The 12,973-nt window shown below is 38.7% G+C and overlaps 1 pseudogene; it reads right to left on the reverse strand.

Moving 5' to 3' along the window:
• Positions 1-12,973, reverse strand: part of LOC135700140 (integrator complex subunit 6 homolog) — a 337,494-nt pseudogene that overhangs the window by 69,899 nt on the left and 254,622 nt on the right.

Consider the following 12,973-nt stretch of genomic DNA (forward strand, 5'->3'; position numbering starts at 1 on the left):
AAAGTCTGGCGAGTTCAAACCGTAGTTTTTTAACTGCCCAACGTTTCAGCTACTTTCGGCAGTCTTCCTCGGTAAAAGTTAATTCTACCGTAATTAAATTTCTCCTGGGGAAGGCTGCCAAAATTTCCTGAGTAACCGAGAAACGGTTGTGAACATAAACAATCACACAAGTCATTATACATTCAGGGTTGCCAAACTCATGTGATATTGACGCCTTGATTGACAGATTTCGGTTCATTCGGCACAGCGTAGGCCGAGGGGAGCGACTCTATCTAAGATGCAGGAAATTTTTTATTTTACTGTTGTAAGATTCGCGCACACTTATTAGATAAATGGGAGATTGATGAAGATTTTGAAGATTTCCTGCAAAAAAGTGGAGAGTGATACAAGTAGATGGATTTAGATGCAAGTTATGAAAAATGATTTTTCGTAGATTGATTCGCTATCGTGAGATTTTTTGATGATCTTAAATTGAGATTTAGATGTGTCGCACCCCACGGCGTAGGCACAGCTAAATCATTCGGCACAGATTAAGGTGTGCATGAATATGTTTGGATGTTCTGTTGCTAAGGCTGTGTTCCATTTGGAAAATTTTCACTTAAATTTGACACTTCGAAAATAAATTAAGATGTTCGAAAATCCCTCTGTTGATGATCGTCTGATTTTTGAGAAGGTGTTTGTCAAAATGTATTCGTCGTCTGTCAGAAATAAGTCTGGTACAATAGCAGCTTTATTTGAAAATTTTTCATCTGTCAAATTTAAGTGAAAATTCACCAAATGGAACACAGCCTAAGGCCGTTCGCAATGCTGAGTTTCAAAATTGTTTTAAACTACTCGTCAATTCTATAATTTGAAACTGTCAAAAATAAAACTACAACACGATCAGCGCAACGCACAGTTCTAAAAGATGTTTGTAATCTTCAAGTTCCATAAGCTTTACTGTTCTCTATGAAGTTCTTCGTTTTTTGTTTGTGAAGCTCTTCGAAACATCTTTAAACACATCCAAAGAAATTTGAAACAGAGTTCCATTCGTGTTTCAAACTCGCTCAGAAATAAAACAGAACAGTCGAGCAGTTGCAAATCTGGTGCAAAATAGTGCTCGAATAATGAAACTGCAACTCAGCATTGCGAGAGGTGCGTTTCTTTTCTAGTTTCAAATTGAAACAGTCCTTTTAAATTACAACAGCATTGCGAACGGCCTAAGCATATTGTGCAAGGTCTGGTTGATCTAGTAGATATGATCGAAGTAGTTCATGCTAGAAAACAGACATGTTTTGTTTTTGCTGCGAATTTTCTTTCGCAAAGTATTTGGTGAAAATTCAGTGGAGGAATCGGAAAACGCCCTTTACTTGGTGATAGAAATCTGATGGAAATTTGAGTTAGTTTTATCGAATCGGGCGCAGAGAAATGGACTGAAAGCTGATTTCAACCGTAAGCGTCGCACCCAGTGGATCGGAATTTAGCAGCTGGGGAACAAGAGAAAAAAAACACTGACAGCTGGTGGACGTGAGACGGACTACACCAATCAGTGAGGAAAGAGTCAACATCGAACCAGGAACGGAAATTAGTACGGATTTATCTCCCTCGGAAAACAAGAAAAACCCGGAAAAGGCGGAATCATGTCAGAACCGACCAAGAACGATTTACGGAAGGAAATTGCCGGTGAAGCACGGAATGAAATACGAAGCGTTAGGGAAAAAATAAAGGAAAGGTAGGTTGCAGACCAGCGGAACATGGTGAGACTGGGCGAATCATTCTTTATAAATAAAATATCAAAATTAAACTAAATACGCGCCAGGTTTGGAAAGAATATTTTCAATCCTGGAAGTGTGTATGTCTTGACTGGATCAGCATAGTGCGAAGCTTTTCGACCACAGTTCGGTTGACCTTTTTCGGAACGCCATTCTGCTGTGGCGTGTATGCCACCGTCGGTTCGAATGGATGTCCTTTCTGGAATAGAAATCTTTTTGTGGTCCACCGTCAATCTTGAAGTTTTCGAGCCGAACTTCGTCGTCGCCTGGAACATGCTGAAGGCCTTGGACTTTCTCTGCATCATGTACACCGCCGAACAGTGGGTATGGCCATCAATGAAGCTCACGAAGTCGATAGGACCACACACATCCGAGTGGATCCTTTCCAGAGGCCTTGTCGCTCGATCACGAGTTCCACAGAAAGGGTCACGGCATTGCTTCCCATGCACACAAGCGTTGCAGAAGCTCAGCTTGCCCTCACGAAATTCAGCACCAATCACCAGGTTGTTCGGTGCCATCGCCTTCATTCCTTGCTCGCTGCAGTTTCCGAGCTCATCTGTCTCCTAATTGCACAATTCCGTGGTTGGGCCTTCCAGGTCAATCTCCAGCTCGTAGAGACCACCTTTTAGCTGTGCGGTGGCGATAATTTCCCCGTCTTTCTTCAACGTTGCGATCTTGCCGACAAAGTTCACCAGCACGTGGACATCAAATTGTCGCGCAACTCCGGGATGTACAGCATTTCCTTCATGTGCAACGGGAACTGATTGTTGCTGTTGCCTTGGATTTCACCGACCGTCTTTGCAAGCATGGATTGACCTTCCTTTGCCACGTTGATCACGATCGGAGGATTCAGTTTTCGGACTACCAAAAACGGTTTGCTATCGTTGATGAGATGCTCACTGGATCCCGAGTCGAGCTTGAACACGAGCTTGTCAGTCTTCTTTTTGACGTTGGCCTGGCTCGCCTCAAAACTTACCGCTTTCCGCTGATTGACCGCCTCGTTGGTCACCACCGGGAACTTGAAGGATTTTTTCGTTTTGTCACCGGAAAAAAACGGCCCCTTTGGCCTCGCCAACTTCTCCATTTCGCTCTTGACGCTTCATGTCTTCAGCCAACAAGCGCCGGTTAACGATTTCGATTTTCATATCTTGCTCCGAAACGTTTTCCAGAGCGGTAGGAATCAAATTTCCAAATCGAATTTGGATTACCAAAAGCAAAGCCAATTTTTACATGGAAAAGCGCAATCGAATTTGGATTACGAGATGTGAAGTCAAATTTTACTTGAAAAAGCGCATCGAATTTGGATTATCAAAAGCGAAGTCAAATTTTACTCGGAAAAGTGCAATCGAATTTGGATTACGAGAGGTGAAGTCAAATTTTACTTGGAAAAACGCATCGAATTTGGATTACCAGATGGATGGAAAAGCACAATCAAATTTGGATTAGGGGAGAATGGCATAGAACGCACCCCCTGGGCAGAACGCACCAGCTGACTTTCATTTGTGTTTTTCATGGCTTTTAAGTAACTTTTTTGTTGTCTTATCAAGCAGCACTTCTAGCATAGTATCTGAACTCAAAATCCTGCATGATAAATCCTAGAATTGGATTTAAAATTCCAAGAAAAACTCAAAATAAAATGAAAAAGTGCGTCTTACCCCGGGGGTGCGTTATGTACTGTTCTCCCCTACTAGAAGCAGATCAAAATTTTAAATAGAAAAGTGCAATCGAATTTGGATTACGAGAAGCGATGTCAAATTTATTTTGAAAAAGTGCCATCGAATTTGGATTATGAAAAGCGAAGTCAAATTTATCTTGGAAAATTGCAATCGAATTTGGATTATGTGCAGCGAAGCCAATTTTTTTTTTAAATTTAAATTTTTTTTTTAAATTTACAAAATTTTTAAGCGACGTTATCTGCAAACAGTGTTATCGAATTTGGATTATGAGCAGCGAAGTCAATTTCAACTTGGAAAAGTGCAATTTCAATTTGAATTATGAGCAGCGAGGCCAAATTTTACTTGGAAAAGGGCATCGAATTTGGATTATGAGAAGCGATATCAAATTTATCTTGAAAATGTGCAATCGAATTTGGATTATGAAAAGCAAAGTCAAATTTAACTTGGAAAAGTGCAATCGAATTTGGATTATGAGCAGCGAAGCCAAATTTTACCTGCAAAAGTGCAACGATTTTGGATTACGAGTAAATAAAAATCAAATTTCACTTTGAAAAGCGCAATCGAATTTGGATAACGAGAAGCGACGTTAAATTTATCTTGAAAAAGTGCAATCGAATTCAGATTATGAGCAGTGTAGCCAATTTCAACTTGGAAAAGCCCAATCGAATTTGGATTACGAGAAGCGAAGCCAAATTTTACTTGGAAAAGTGCAACGAATTTGGATTATGAAAAGCGAAGTCAAATTTAACTTGGAAAAGTGCAATCGAATTTGGATTATGAGCAGCGAAGCCAAATTTTACCTGGAAAAGTGCAACGAATTTGGATTACGAGAATCAAAATCAAATTTCACTTCGAAAAGCGTAATCGAATTTATATTTTACTTGGAAAAGTGCAATCGAATTTGGATTATGAGCAGTGAAGCCAAATTTTAATTCGGAAAGTGCAATCGAATTTGGATTACCAGATGGATGGAAAAGCACAATTGAATTTGGATTACTAGAAGCAGATCAACATTTTAAATAGAAAAGCGCAATCGAATTTGGATTACGAGAAGCGATGTCAAATTTTACTTGGAAAAGCGCATCGAATTTGGATTATGAAAAGCGAAGTCAAATGTAACTTGGAAAAGCGTTCTCGAATTTGGATTATGAGCAGCGAAGCCAAATTTTACTTGGAAAAGTGCAAAGAATTTGGATTACGAGAATCGAAATCAAATTTCACTTTGAAAAGCGCAATCGAATTTGGATTACGAAAATCGAAATCAAATTTCACTTCGAAAAGCGTAATCGAATTTATATTTTACTTGGAAAAGTGCAATCGAATTTGGATTATGAGCAGTGAAGCCAAATTTTAATTCGGAAAGTGCAATCGAATTTGGATTACCAGATGGATGGAAAAGCACAATTGAATTTGGATTACTAGAAGCAGATCAACATTTTAAATAGAAAAGCGCAATCGAATTTGGATTACGAGAAGCGATGTCAAATTTTACTTGGAAAAGCGCATCGAATTTGGATTATGAAAAGTGAAGTCAAATGTAACTTGGAAAAGCGTAATCGAATTTGGATTATGAGCAGCGAAGCCAAATTTTACTTGGAAAAGTGCACCGAATTTGGATTATGAGCAGCGAAGCCAAATTTTACCTGGAAAAGTGCAACGATTTTGGATTACGAGAAAATAAAAATCAAATTTCACTTTGAAAAGCGCAATCGAATTTGGATAACGAGAAGCGACGTTAAATTTATCTTGAAAAAGTGCAATCGAATTCAGATTATGAGCAGTGAAGTCAATTTCAACTTGGAAAAGCCCAATCGAATTTGGATTACGAGAAGCGAAGCCAAATTTTACTTGGAAAAGTGCAACGAATTTGGATTATGAAAAGCGAAGTCAAATTTAACTTGGAAAAGTGCAATCGAATTTGGATTATGAGCAGCGAAGCCAAATTTTACCTGGAAAAGTGCAACGAATTTGGATTACGAGAATCAAAATCAAATTTCATTTCGAAAAGCGCAATCGAATTTATATTTTACTTGGAAAAGTGCAATCGAATTTGGATTATGAGCAGTGAAGCCAAATTTTAATTCGGAAAGTGCAATCGAATTTGGATTACCAGATGGATGGAAAAGCACAATTGAATTTGGATTACTAGAAGCAGATCAACATTTTAAATAGAAAAGCGCAATCGAATTTGGATTACGAGAAGCGATGTCAAATTTTACTTGGAAAAGCGCATCGAATTTGGATTATGAAAAGCGAAGTCAAATGTAACTTGGAAAAGCGTTCTCGAATTTGGATTATGAGCAGCGAAGCCAAATTTTACTTGGAAAAGTGCAAAGAATTTGGATTACGAGAATCGAAATCAAATTTCACTTTGAAAAGCGCAATCGAATTTGGATTACGAAAATCGAAATCAAATTTAACTTCGAAAAGCGCAATCAAATTAGGATTAGCAGAAGCAAAGCCAAATTTTACATGGAAAAGCGCAATCGAATTTGGATTACGAGAAGCGACGTCAAATTTATCTTGAAAAAGTGCTATCGAATTTGAATTATGAAAAGCGAAGTCAAATTTAACTTGAAAAAGTGCAATCGAATTTGGATTATGAGCAGCGATGCCAAATTTTACTTGGAAAAGCGTAATCGAATTTGGATTACGAGAAGCGAAGTCAAATTTATCTTGAAAAAGTGCTATCGTATTTGAATTATGAAAAGCGAAGTCAAATTTAACTATGAAAAGTGCAATCGAATTCGGATTACGAGAAGTGAAGTCAAACTTTACTTGGAAAAGCGCATCGAATTTGGATTACCAGATGGATGGAAAAGCAAAATCAAATTTGGATTACGAGAAGCAGATCAAAATTTTAAATAGAAAAGTGCAATCAAATTTGGATTACGAGAAGCGAAGTCAAATTTATCTTGAAAAAGTGCCATCGAATTTGGATTATGAGCAGCGAAGTTAAATTTAACTTGGAAAAGTGCAATCGAATTTGGATTATGAGCAGCGAAGCCAAATTTTACCTGGAAAATTGCAACGAATTTGGATTACGAGAATCAAAATCAAATTTCACTTCGAAAAGCCAAATTTACCAGAAGCAAAGCCAAATTTTACATGGAAAAGCGCAATCGCATTTGGATTACGAGAAGCGACGTCAAATTTATCTTGAAAAAGTGCCATCGAATTTGGATTATGAGCAGCGAAGTCAAATTTAACTTGGAAAAGTGCAATCGAATTTGGATTACCAGAATTGAGGTCAAATTTTACTTGGAAAAGCGCAATCGAATTTGTTTTACCAGATGCAAAACTAAATTTTACTTGGAAAAGCGCAATCGAATTTGGATTACAAAAAGCGAAGGCAAATTTGGAAAAGCTACCATCAGGTTTAAAATTTGTATAATAAATTTAAAAAAAAAATGTCCACCTCGAAAAGCACAACGCCAAAATGGCACTTTTAAATGCTAATAAACCCACCTAAAAATAGCTTTTATATCAGAGTGTATTTTGAGATACTTTATTAAAAATTCGTTATTTAAGCCGTTATAAACAAATTGATACAAATTTCAACTCAGTTTTGAGTTCATATAATTTTTAATTTTTAATTCCTACGACCCATTTACGACCAGTTCGTGACCCACCGGTGGGTCGCGACCCTTAGATTGAGAAATGCTTTCCTAGTAGAACGCTTGTCGCAAATCGGTTGTAGAAACTTATTTATGACTACTTTTTGTGACGAAAGTTTACTACAGATTTAGAGGCCTTCACAAGCAATGAAACTCAATGACAAGCTCAGAATATTTCAAGGCATTTCTACTTTTAACATAAGTCCAGGGGGTTCAGATTACGTCAAGGAATATAACTAATAACTTTGCAGACTTTGAGCGAAACTCAAGAGCACTAAACATGCCTCTCAGAGACTCTCAGACCTGATCCAGAAATCAGACACCCTCTGTCTTAGAAGTCCTCCGAACCCATCATTCATATGATGCTTTGATTTTCAGCAAGTTTTTAATAAATTTAAATTAAAGGTTATATTAGCAACGAAAATTGTTAACACAAATTTGTTCTTATTTAAGCTAAATTTTGATCATTCCAACATTATTCAAAATTCACATTAATTTTCCACAAAATTTTAAAACGTATGATCAGGAAGGTGGATCAAAATATCGACTTTGATCCATCAAGCTCATTCCCATACAAACTTCAAAGGGCAAGTGAAGAATGAGTTCCAAATGAGCTTAAATTTACGGGAGAATAATCAGGACCTGATTTGAAATCGATTGTGCGTAATGGAGCGAAATAAATATTTAGAACCACCCTAATGATCAGGTCGAAAATACATGCAACCCATCCATCGCGACCTAATTCTGTAATTATGGACTTGTGCCACTCTTATCCCGAAATCCGCTAAACAAATCATTTCGTGGTCAAACAAATCAGTACCAACATTTCAAAGGGGCGTAAGTGCTTTTGTAAACAATGGCTTTAGCAGTCGATTTCTCGCAACTAAAAGCTCACCCCTAAAAAAAAAAACAATGCTGGCTGGTAGAGGAAACATTCATCTACCTGTTGGTGTCATTATTTTTCATGAATGAGCCATTGTTTGCAAGTACAATTACGCCCCTTTGAAATGTTGGCACTGAAACATCAACTTCGCTAAAACCGATAGATAAACAAATGTTACTCAAACTGGGTTGATCCAGCCAACTGACAGCGAAAACGTGATCCAATTTTAGAATAACAACAAACATCGCAGAACCGTATCCGACGGCGCGACGCTACGTGGAAGCAACTTGCATCGCTAAAAATATCGTACGATTCTACGCCGGGTGTGCACCATGTGCTTATTTAGCTGCCTACTCCGGCGGGCACGTTCTGATCGTAGTAGCCCGAGCAGGAAGGAATATCTCGATACCTTCAATTGGTGTGAACTGAGCCTGAGGTAAAATACCAACAACATGTTCCCACAATACTATTCCAATACCAAATAATGCAAATGCAATAACAAAACAAGACCACACAGGGTTATCTTTTGGTATTCAAATATCAATTTTTGTTATTGACGAAGTATTTTGATTTTACCACTCATGTCAGGCTGATCAACACAAAATTTCCATAAGTTATTTCTTCCTGCTCGGGAGGCCGTAAATCAACGGGATTTCACTATAAAGAAGCTTTTACAACGGCCTACTATTTTGCCGATGGAAGGATGATTTTCGAAGAACATGCGTTCTCTCTCACACAGCAATGGTTTGTAATTCCTGATGGATGAACGCGGGCGTCCGGGGTGACATGTAATTTGCATTAATTTTGTGAGCGCACTTACCTCGCTCCGGGTGACAGTGGTTGCTGCGAGGGCACCTCCGTCTTCAGGAACCGGTACAGATCCGGTGTGGGACGCGCCACGCTGATCGACGACGAACGCCTCCGGTTGAAAACGGGTGATTTTTGGTGCTTGAGAAAGTCCTTTGAAAGCAAACAATAGAACAACGGATGTGAGCAAGCACGTGCTGTTGTGTGTAAATATGTTTGGGTGGGTGTCGTTTACCTGTGTCGAACAGCAGCAGCTTCCAAGCTGCAGGCAGTTGCCGCAGGTGGGACAGTTGGTAGCAGTGACAGCCGTTGTTGACGAAAAGGAAGAACAGGAGCCACTCAGAGGGGCTTTATTGGCACCTTGATTGAAAACTGACACAATCGAGGGGGAGGGTGAGATTGATCCTACCCCCAGGGCCAACGATGGAGATGGCGACGGTGAAGCCGTCGAACGGTGCACCCTTAATGAATTGTTTCTGCTGTGATGTGACTTCATCGTCGTAGATTGCTGCGTTTGTTGTTGCTGTTGTTGCTGTTGTTGCTGTTGATGGTGCCGCATGAAGCAGTAGGAAGTGGTGGTTTTTGTCATCTTTGACGAGAGGTTTTTATTGCTGCTACTGCTGGCACTGGAGCTCAGCGTGTCTTCCTCGACTTCGTCACTGTTCTCTGCGGAGTAGAAAAGCGGGAAAAGTGATTTTGAGTGGCAGGCTTTTGTACTTGTCGAGAGCAGGAATGATTACACATTGACGGGTTTTCGCTGCCGCGCCGAGGAACACATACGGCGAGTGAGGTTGAGCTTAAGTGAGTTGATTATTAAATGGAGACGCTTAGTGTGTCACACCGTGTTATGGTATTTTGATTAGCCTGGCGGAGGGTCAGATACCCTAGTCAGTTAAGGCACTGTATTGTCAAGTTGGAGGTAGCGAGTTCGATTTCCGGTTCTGTCTAGAAAGCTGGACGTGCTTACTTGCTCCGTTTGTATTAGATTAGATTAGATGAGATTAGAAGTTTTTGATACTTGTTTGACGCTCACAGAACTTCATTTAAAATCTTCAAGTTTCCCTAAGTTTTCAAAAAGTTTTCAGATTTTCTCTTGTAATCAAATAATTTTAATAATAATAAACAAAAATAATTCGGACAGGAATTATGATGTGTGCTGTTGAGGAATTTCGTGGAATTTCTATCACGATTTTGGGGTATCCACGCATCACAGGAACTAGGCGAAAATTTGAGGTTTTGTTGCAACATGCATGGCCAATGAGAATAATTCAGAGCGAGAGTCACTTTTACTCAGTTGTATGAGAAATTTATAAAACCTACCGGTACTCAGCGCTGAGTTCTTGCAGTTTTTAGCAATTTCAACATACCTCTGAGCAAAAGTGACCCTCTCTCTGAGTTATTGTCATTGGCCATGCGCAAAAATTGATTTTATAAACAGCAATGAAATGAGACATGCGCTGCGCAGGGGCAGAGAAACAGTCAACTTTCGCTCGTTGGGCTAAACCTGTAGCCCACTTAGTGAAAGACTTTCGTTAGTTGGACTGAGCTGTCAAGCTGAAAATTGGTTGATCATCACAATCCTTTAGCAACTATCCAAATTGTTCATACATGAGCCCCTTAAAAAAGAAATAGCACTGTCAATTGTGACCATTGTCCCCTACAGTGTTACCATTGGCGTAGCTAATGGAGGTACCAGGGGGCCAGGCCCCCTCCAGAATTATCTAGGCCCCCTCCAGATAAATTGTCTAGCTATGCCAATGAGTGTTACCAGTAACTTCTAAGATCATGATAATGTATAACCATGGGCAGAGCGTAAAATTATTGACTGCTTAGGCTGAGTGTGAGAGCACTGCACGACTGCACTATTCAATTCATTGCTCTGTCCAGACCGGTTGAACCTGAGTATTGCGAACTAACTCAAAATGTTTGTCATCTGGGAGCCGAGTCGAACTGTCAAACGGGAGCCAAACATTCAAAAGAGCTCAGAAGTCATGTGGGTAGTTACTGTTTTAACCACAAGTAAAGGTATTGCCACCTACTGAAAACAAATTAAGAATTATAATTATGAAACTGTCGAAACATCAACCTTAGTAGGCGGATAACGTAAATCATCGAACGTGATGCTCGAATAAGTGTTTTTATTTGATATTAATAATAATGCCAAAACTAGGTTACGAATTGCTGAAACAAGAATTTAATCAAACTTTATAAGAGTCATGTGAGCTTTGTGAACAACTGCACTCCCAACACCATGTATACGTTATTTGTGGAGCTGAGAAGGAGAAGCCAAGAGATTTGACAGCATGTATATACGATTTCGTGAGCTGTTTCAGCAAAAAAAAAAATGAAGCTTCGAAAGATTTTCAAGATGTTTTCTTGCGTTATTGGCACACTGTACGGAGTTACTAACCCCTTAGAGCACTGGCGTGCACAGGGTGGAGCAAGGTGGGGCAATTGCCCCCCTTCTATAAACAAGGTTTTTATTTCCACACTTACAAAATTATGATGTAACATAAATGAATAACTCTGGTGGAAAAATTGAATCACTCTAAAAATTTGGAGGTGCACATTTAACTGAAAATTTCTGGTGGAAAGTTCGCAACACTGTTGGAAATGTAGAAGCTAGGTTTATTCATTTTTCGGGTGCATAATTTGCATCGTTCTGATGAGTGCAAGCTTCATTGAAAATTTATGGTGGAAAATTTGCACCATTCTGGTGCATGAAGAGGCAAAGCCTGAAAATTGCACCATAAAGGTGCATGGTGAAACAAACTTCACTGACAATTTTTGGTGCACCCTTTATTGAAAATTTCTGGTTCAAAATTTGTATCACTCTGATAAATGAAATGAACAGAAAATTTCTGGTGGAAAACATGCACTGGTCTGGTAAATTAATGCACAAGCTTTATTTAAAATTAAGCTGTATTGAAAATTTCTGGTGGAAAATCTGCACCGTTCTGGAGAACGGATGGGCAAGCTTTTCGGAAAATTTTTGGTCTTAAATTTGCATCCTTCTGCTGAATAGTGAAACAAACTTTGATAATAATTTCTGGTGTAAAATTTGCACCATTCTAATAATTGGAGGGAAGCTGCTTTACTGAAATTTTTTGATAAAAAATCTGTAAATAAGGGCAGCTTTATTTGGAGAAAAAACTGCAACATTCTGATGATAGGAGAAGCAAGCTTTATTGAAAATGTCTGATGGAACATGGAAAAAGGAAATCTGCACCAATCAAGATTGGAGAAGCAATTTTTATTGAACATTAACGGTGGAAAATTTGCATCGTTCTGGTCAATTGAAATTTTTTGGTGTAAAATCTCCTGGGGCAAGTTTGTATTGAAAATTTATGGTGTAAGATTTGCAACAATCTGCTGTCTGGAGGGGCAAGCTGAATTGAAAATTCCTGATGTAAAAATTGCACAGTTCTGGTGAATGGAGGGGCAAGATTTATTGAACATTTCTGGTAGAAAAACTACAACGTTTTGGTGAATGGACGGACAACTTAAACTTGACTTCCGAGAAGAACCTCAGGGTATTGAATTCTGAGGACAGTTCCGAAATAAAACATTTCTGGGGATGATTCCATGAAAATTCTGCGAATAATTTCAAGTTAATCCTGCAGATAATTCCTAGAAAATTTCGAAAAGAATGCCGTGAAAATTTTGAATGAAATTTCAAAGGGATTTTAGGCAAAAATTTCAAGCGAATTCCGAGGATAATTTCTAGTTCATTCCAGGAAAAATTTCTGAAACTCTAAAAGAATTTCAGTTCCAAAGTGTTCTGAGAAAAGTGAAGAGTTCTAAATATAATTCCAGTGGACCTCTGAGAAGAATTTAAAAAGAGCTCTTAGGAGAGTTCTAAAAAATCCTAGAAGAACCTCAGGAAATTGTATTCTGAGGACAGTTCCAAGCACTGCAAAAAAATTTAGATTATATTTTCATTGGTTTATATTTTTAACCTGGAAAGAAGAGCATGACGCAAAAAAATATTGCAATATTTTTCTATCAAAATATTATTGGAACTGTGACTATATGAAACTTCCAAGAAATTGTAAAAACTTCAAAAACTATTTTCTATGTTATTCTGGATTTTCAGAACCAATTCCACTCAATCAAACATTTCGCTGCCGGTCTTTTCGAAAGATCCGATTCCTACAGGGTTCAGAAATTGGAAGACAGCGACCGACTTGCTGGGCAAACAAAATCGCAGTGATACCCATGTTGGTAGTATGGAAGCGT

The sequence above is a fragment of the Ochlerotatus camptorhynchus genome, unplaced genomic scaffold (assembly GCF_037179485.1).
Source record: "Ochlerotatus camptorhynchus isolate MF236.1 unplaced genomic scaffold, CSIRO-AGI_Acam_v1.1 ptg000129l, whole genome shotgun sequence".
Taxonomy (NCBI): Eukaryota; Metazoa; Arthropoda; class Insecta; order Diptera; family Culicidae; genus Ochlerotatus; species Ochlerotatus camptorhynchus.